This window comes from Sphaerodactylus townsendi, linkage group LG01, assembly GCF_021028975.2.
Source record: "Sphaerodactylus townsendi isolate TG3544 linkage group LG01, MPM_Stown_v2.3, whole genome shotgun sequence".
Lineage (NCBI taxonomy): Eukaryota > Metazoa > Chordata > Lepidosauria > Squamata > Sphaerodactylidae > Sphaerodactylus > Sphaerodactylus townsendi.
Window position 1 is genome coordinate 193010180 of NC_059425.1, and position 5300 is coordinate 193015479.

Here is a 5300-nt window from a genome sequence, read left to right on the forward strand (position 1 = left end):
ACTCCTTCACCTTGAATGGCCTGAAGCAAGCAATCAGTGGAAGATTTATACAGCAGTCCCCTAGAAATTAAAGGGGGTGGGGAATGAAGGTGGGGTTACCACACAGACAGAGTTTTTAAAGGAATATTTCCGGAATAAATGTTGAAAATTTTATTCTTTTTCTGCCAGTCCACAGAACTAAATAGAAAAGTGTTCTTCTTTTTTTATTTTTTGCCATCAAGTCGCAGCTTGTTGGGTTTTCAAGGCCAGATACGTTTGGAGGTGGTTTGCCACTGCCTGTCTCTGTGTCATGATCCCGGCATTCCTTGGAGATTTCTTGCCTAAATCCTAGTCAGGGCTGAGCGTGTGCGGCTGCTGCCCCCAGCTTCCTTGGCAACGAGCAGGGATTTCCCAGGTCCCAGTCCTAGTTCGACACTTTAACCTCTACACCACATTGACTCTCAGCATTTGGATTAATACTGTTCAATAAATGAAAGTGTCATGCATTTCTCTCAATAGTACCTTCAATTTGGTAAGCAAGACATTCTGGAGAAGGCATCCTGCTCTTATAAATGAAGACTTCCCACCAGCAGAGAAGGCAAAGGCTATATATACCACAGGTAGGGTTTTGAGCCACTTCCCAAAGAGACGGACTTTTCTCTTCCCTTGCCAAACATTTGGCACTGGCTCTCAATTGCAATTAAAAGGCAGGCAATATTTTACATACCTTCCCCGTTCATTTCTCGGTTGATTCATTATTCGGGTTTTGATCACATCTGCTGGAGTCCCCAAAATAGCAGCTACAAGGCCAGAACACCCACTATTAAACCAACAGTTGAACAAAACACACATATCAAGAAGCAGAAGAGTTTGAGTTTATACCCCGCTTTTCTCAACCAAAAGAGGCTTACGATCACCTTCCTCTCCCCACAACAGACACCTTGTGAGGTAGGTGACGAATTGTGACTAGCCCAAGGTCACCCAGCAGGGTTCATGTGTAGGAGCAGGGAAACAAATCCGGTGCACCAGATCAAAGTCCACCGCTCTTAACCACCACACCATGCTGGCTCTCTCGAAGCCTGCAATGCCCAAACAAAAGGAGGTCACCTGACCCTTGGCATCCGTTTGCCCGTGCAACAGGCACAAGTTTTCAGAAACAGCTGGGTTGGCTGTTTGCTTTTTAAAAAAAAAATGCCAGAAGAGTTAGTGCTGTCATCATTTGCTTTTAATTAGATAATTAAATCCAAATCTAGACCGCAGCCTTGTAGATACTATTCCAGAGGGTGACTGCTGACTCCGCCCTGTGCCCGCCCTGATGCTTTTCCCTCACTCAGTTCCCCCCCTTCTCCCTCACGTCGGAGAGTGCCGCAGCAGCACAGCACTCTTTCCCCCCAACTGTTAAAATTTTATTTATTTATTTATTTATTTATTTATTTATTTATTTATTTATTTATTTATTTATTTATTTATTTATTTATTTATTTATTTATTTATTTATTTATTACTTCAATTTCTATACAACCCGATCCTCGAAGGGCTCCGGGCGGTGAACAACATAGTTCAAAACATTAACAGGAGCAAATCCTATAAATACAATACATAGGCTCCATCAATAAAACATCTTAAAATTCATATAAACAGCGGCTAACAGTTAACAAAGGCAAAACAAAAGCAGCGCCTAAACCTACAGTTAAAACCCGCCCCCTGTTGGGACGGTAGGCCCCCTCATCATGAGGGGCTCTGATGTAAGAGTGCCAGGGCAAAGAGCAGTGGGGGGGCACCACATCAGCGGCTGGATACTCCAAAGGCCCGGTGGAACAACACGGTCTTACAGGCCCTGCAGAACTTCACTCAAGAACCCGCGAGGGCCCGGACAGTAGGAGGCGTCTCCAACAGTCCGGGGCTAGGGCTGCTCCTGGCCTTCGCAGTGGAGGCCAGCCGCATCATTGAGGGGCCGGGGATCACCAGCAGATTGGCCTCTGCTGAACACAGAGGCCGAGTAGGGATGTATGCGGTAATGCGGTCCCGAAGGTACGAGGGTCCCAGGCATCACTATGCCATGCCGCCTCCAGGTAGTGTCAAATGCATCACTATGCCATGCCAGCCTCCAGGTAGTGTCACAACCCCAGACTCGATCATTGAAGGAATCAGTACTTTGAAAGCACAATTCTCATTTACGGATGGCAAGCAGAGGAAAGCTGTTGACTTATATTGTCAGAACTGAGAACATTAACACAGGCAAAGCATGATATCCCCCAGCACAGATATGCCAGGCCCATAACCCTCCCTTCCCTCCCCTGAAGCGGGAAAGGACTGTTTTGCACTCACACACGTTCCTCAGGTGGTGAGAAGTGGGATGAAAACACTGCAGCTTCCACCAGCCCCCCTTTGCAGCTGCAGAGATAAGGGCTGACTGGTGCATGAAAACATTCCCAGGCCTGCTTAAGCAGTAAGCATTCCGTGGACAGAAATATGGCAGAACCCAGGCTGACACACGAGAGGGTCATGGCAGGTGGGGCCTGCAGATATCGCAGAATGACCATTGGTCTTCAGACAGAGGCATATTGGGGGGAAATGGTGCCCAGATAAAAATTGTCTCCAGACACCTCCCTCCCACTGCACCTGGGTGCGGAGCTCTCCCCCCAAGTCGCACCCCCCATCCCACGCGGTCCCGGAGCCCAGCTTCTCCACTCTGGGGAGCAGAAGAGACTGCAGTCCTCCAAGAGATGCTTTTATAAGCACTGAGGCTGGGGGCGGGGCTCAGGGGGGTGGCCATGCACCCACCCTGCCCCAGGGCATGGCCCCGCCCCAAACCCTGCCCCCAGCCTCAGTGCTTAATAAAACACATCTTGGAGGACGGAGGATGGCAGTTTCTTCTGCTCTCCCCAGAGGGGAGGGCAGAAGCTGGGCTGCCAGCTCCCGGGACCCCGGGGGAGGGGGGGTGTCCTGGGGTGTCCTTGGCCCTGCCCACATCAGTGACAAAGTGGGCGGGGCTGAGGGAGGCCAAAGATGACGAAGCAGCAGAATTTCCTGCTGCCTCATCGTCTTAGCACTGGACCTAGTCACGGGGGGGGGGGGAATTTTGCGCCCCCATGTGACCAGATTAGTGGCACCCGGGGACAGGGGCTACCCCCTGTCCCCGGGGCAGATACGCCACTGCCTTCAGACTACAGAGATCAGTTCCCCTGGAGAAAACAGCTGTTTTGGAAGACTGATTATTCCAATCTACGCCATTGTAGCCTGCTGAGGCCCCTCTTCAGGCTCCATCCTCAAATGTTCAGGAATTTCTCAGGTCAGAATTGGCAGCCTTACAGAATGGCACCTGCTGTTACCCACCTCCTCTTCCCGTGAAGGCTGGGAGACAGCCAAGAGTGGAGCCTGGAAGCCATCGTGGGACTTCTTCAGCTCAGGAACAGGATGTACAAGCAAGGCCACCTCCAGGGGCGTAATGAAGCAGCCCTGGGCAAACTGTAGCCCTGGGCAAAACCTGAGTTGGATGCCCCCCCCCCCCCCACATGGGCGGCCACTCCACCATGACCAAAAAATTTTTGCACCAGGTCATTGGTGCCTGCAGGGGGTGCATTTTTAGACATATCAGCACCAAAATTTTCAGCATATCATCAGGAGACTGTCCTTATGCTACTCCCCAGGTTTGGTGAGGTTTGGTTCAAGGAGTCCAAAGTTATGGACTCCCAAAGGGGGTGCCCCATCCCCCATTGTTTCCAATGGGAGCTAATAGGAGATGGGGGCTACAGTTTTGAGGGTCCATAACTTTGGCCCCCCTGAACCAAACTGCACCAAACTTGGGGGGGGGGGTGCCATCATCTCCAGATGATACCCTGAAATTTTGGTGCCGATACATCCAAAAATGCACCCCCTGCAGGAACATCCTAGAAATTTGCCCAAGAATCTTTGTTCTGCATTGAATTTTCTGCATTACTGTCAATGGGGGTTGCAGGCTGTGGGGGGCACATTTCTGAAGGCACAGTCTCAAAACTTTCAGGGTCTCATCAGAAGACTGCCCTAACGATACCCCCATTTTGCGCCCCCACGGGACCAGATTAGTGGCACCCAGGGACAGGGGCTACCCCCTGTCCCCGGGGCAGATACGCCACTGCCTTCAGACTACAGAGATCAGTTCCCCTGGAGAAAACAGCTGTTTTGGAAGACTGATTATTCCAATCTACGCCATTGTAGCCTGCTGAGGCCCCTCTTCAGGCTCCATCCTCAAATGTTCAGGAATTTCTCAGGTCAGAATTGGCAGCCTTACAGAATGGCACCTGCTGTTACCCACCTCCTCTTCCCGTGAAGGCTGGGAGACAGCCAAGAGTGGAGCCTGGAAGCCATCGTGGGACTTCTTCCGCTCAGGAACAGGAAGTGCAAGCAAGGCCGCCTCCCTTCAAGGCTACTTTACAGGTGACAATTTAAGAATATTGAGCTTGTCAAAGGCTTTCGTGGCTGGAATCACTGGGGTGTGGTGTGATTTCCAGGCTGCATGGCCGTGTTCCAGGAGCATTTTCTCCTGACGTTTCACCTGCATCTGTGGCTGGCATCTTCAGATCCTCTGAAGGAAATGCTCCTGGAACACGGCCATACAGACCAGAAAACCCACAACACCCCATTATTGAGCTTGCTGAGAGAAATATGGCTTCCTGACTAATGGCTGGTGTCCTGCCATTCTGCTTCGTTAACTTTGAAGAATTCCTTTTAGCAAAAAGCCTTCCTCTGAGAGGTTGTTCCCTTGCTTGAGCCGGAAGGAGCCTTGGCTGAGCAAAATGATACTTTTTAAGATCTTAGCAGACGTTGTCTGGATCATAAGATGCACATAGATTATTTTTAACAGTGAGGTCAGAAGCTGCATTAACCAATTCTCCTGGGTCCCCAACACCTAAGGTTAAAGAGACATTCCCACCAAAAACTGAGGATGAAAAGAAAGTGTAAGGAAAGAATACAAGACCTCGCAACGCTGTGTGTGATGCTGTTGTCTTGAAGCGACGTATTCAGAAGTAAAAAGTGTTTAACTGAATCATAAGTTGTCAGATCTGTTGACAAAAAAGAGACAGGATTTTCTGGGATTTAAAAATAACAAATGTCGAACATTTGTGGTTTGTGCTAATCACACTGCCTTTGCAGCCCAACCCTGGTATTGGAGGTCACCTATCCAAATACTATTGTTTCGCATAAAGATGTTAGTTTGGTCAGTTGAGATACAGAAGTGGAGAAAATTCTATGCTTCCACATTTGAATATAGTCCAGAATGAATATGACAATTATCATTCATTTTTACATACTGCCTTGGTCCAAACCATTATTTCTGTGTT

General features: G+C 49.3%; 1 long non-coding RNA gene across 1 annotated transcript; it reads right to left on the bottom strand.

Annotated features, from left to right (window-relative positions):
• Positions 1 to 5294, bottom strand: LOC125436192. Its single transcript, XR_007245015.1, has 3 exons — positions 4937 to 5294; positions 707 to 779; positions 1 to 60 (listed from the first exon to the last, which is right to left on the bottom strand). It is a non-coding gene; the product is annotated as an uncharacterized LOC125436192 (long non-coding RNA).
• Between the last annotated feature and the right edge of the window lie 6 nt (positions 5295 to 5300).